Genomic DNA, 2,479 nt, shown 5'->3' on the forward strand with positions numbered 1-2,479 from the left:
TCAAGAAAATCTGGACATTGAGTAGATACTATATCATGTTAAAGAATTATTGCTGGCCAGGCATAGTAGCTCACGCCTGTAATTCCAGCACTTTGGGAAGCCAATGAGGGTGGATCACTTGAAGTCAGGAGTTTGAGACCAGCCTGGCCAACGTGATGAAACTCCATCTCTATAAAAAATTTAAATAAATAAAAAATAAGTAAAAAATTAAAAAGGAAAGAACTATTGTTAATGTTTTTAGATGTGACAGTGGTATTGTGGTTATGTTAAAAGACCAGATGGTCTTTATCTCTTAGAAAATATACTGAAATAGCCGGGCTTGGTGGCTCCAGGGCTTGGAGGCTCACGCCTGTAATACCAGCACTTTGGGAGGCCGAGGCAGGCAGATCACAAAGTCAGGAGATCGAGACCATCCTGGCTAACATGGTGAAACCTTGTCTCTACTAAAAATATAAAAAATTAGCTGGGCGTGGTGGCAGGCGCCTGTAGTCCCAGCTACTCGGGAGGCTGAGGAGAATGGCGTGAAGCCGCGAGGCGGAGGTTGTGGTGAGCGAGACTCCGTCTCAAAAAAAAGAAAAAAAGAAAAGAAAATATACTGAAATAGTCGTGAATAAAAGAATACAATATTTTGGGTTTAATTTAAAAGAATCTAGCTAGTGGGGGTGGTTTGGAAGCAGGGAGAAGCAGATGAAACACAAGATTGGCAAAGGGATGGTTCAAGAGGTTTCATTGTATTGTTTTCTCTAATTTTGTGTATTTGGCCATTTCTATAATTAAAATATTGAAAAGAAAAAAAAAGAAGACCCCTCTGGATCTGCCCCTTGGAGGGTGGCTTCTGCCCTCTTACAGTGTCACCAGAGCAGCATGATTCACTTAGGCCCTTGGACCCACAGGGAGGGCCAAGGCTCAGCGGTGCTTTCTAAGCCCTATAAATCAACAAGCACAGCTGAAGCCATTTAGTAGGAAGCTTGTTAATAAGAAAAATATGGTTTAAATGGGTCATTTTATTGGAGAGAGGGAGCAGAAGATGATGGAGAACAGGGCCCCCCTGGCAAGGAAGAGGTTTGTAAGTAGTGCCAAGCTCTCCTTCACAGGCAAGTGTTGGATTGCGTTAACTCTATCATGCCTCAAACCTTTTCCAGGAGGATGGGGAACCCAAGATGGGAGCAACAGGAGGGGGGATGGGCCCAGAGAATGTGCAGAGGAGAGCGCCTCTTGGGTTATCCACCCACCAGAGATGTGTGGGTCCTTCAAGGGGCAGCTGGGAATTTTCCGATTCTAGGAAGACCACAACTGGGCTGGAGCATGGACTCTGATGTGCGACCCAGGGCACAGAACTGAAGGGAGAGAGTCAGCTTGAAGTTTTCAAGAAGGGTAATGAGCCAAAGAGGTAGGAAAGACTTCTAGAGAGGAGGGACTTCAAAGGAAAAGAACCTAAAAGGGAGCCTGAGGAATCAATAATGCAGTCAAACCAAGGTAAGAACAACTGTGCTTGAAATGCACTGGAAAGTGTTTTTTATGGTAGTTGCCTTGGAGGATCATGAGACTTAGTTTCCTTAGCCCAAGGACTAAGAAGGTCCAAGCACCTGAGTTTAGAGCTTGGGTAATGACAGACTAAGGCAATGAGGCTGAACTGATCTGATTTTTCATTGACGAGGACGACTGCATGGATCACAGGAAGAAGAACACTGAACTTGTAGTCAAAAGACCCAAGTTCCAGTAGGCTTTGCCATTTCCTAATGAGGAAACTGAGCAATCAATCCCTTGAACTTTCATCTTGCGTTTCCCCATTGACTTATAGGATGAATGATACTTATTTCATAGGCTTCCTGTCAGAGCCGTATTTGTGCAATAAAAAGTGCCTAGGATTTGGAGTCAAGGTGCCATGGAGCCTTAAGCATGAACCTAACCATCACCCTGTGATTTCAAGCCATCAGTCAATGCCTCTGAGCCTCTGTTCCTCATCTGAAAAACAAGAGAGGAATACCAGCCTACATGAAGAAGTAGAGAGAAAATGTAAGTAATCAGCTTAGCATAGTACCTGGCACATGGTAAATACCCAATAATTGTAGGAATTAGTATTAGTGATATAAAATATAAGAATAAGGAGTGCTTTGCTTCAGCAGCACTTATGCTAAAAACAATTGGAATGGTACAGAGAAGATTCACATGACCCCCGTGTGAGGATGACATGCAAATTCATGAAGCATTTCATTTTTTTTAAAGAAAGAACATTAAATGAGGTTAAATGTGGGAAGTCACTAAGAATGGCACAGAGAAAGTACCGTGGGTGAGGGAAGGAAGTTCAGATAGTCCCAGACTTCTGGTTAAAATGGTGCCTTCCTCAACTTAGCATTTACCATTTGTACTTTTTCTCTTTTCACTTTGAGGACAGGGACTGCCTAGTTTTAACATAGGCACTCCTCTGCTTTGACATGCAATAGACATGGAAGTGTCTAGTAGATCAATAAAGACTGTA

General features: G+C 43.0%; 1 non-coding gene across 1 annotated transcript; it reads left to right on the forward strand.

The window, feature by feature from the left end:
* Positions 1-2,109: 2,109 nt before the first annotated feature.
* LOC116269254 lies at positions 2,110-2,221 on the forward strand. The gene has a single exon (XR_004176738.1). It is a non-coding gene; the product is annotated as a U6 spliceosomal RNA (small nuclear RNA).
* The last annotated feature ends 258 nt before the right edge of the window (positions 2,222-2,479 follow it).

This window comes from Papio anubis, chromosome 10, assembly GCF_008728515.1.
Source record: "Papio anubis isolate 15944 chromosome 10, Panubis1.0, whole genome shotgun sequence".
In the NCBI taxonomy this organism is placed as follows: domain Eukaryota; kingdom Metazoa; phylum Chordata; class Mammalia; order Primates; family Cercopithecidae; genus Papio; species Papio anubis.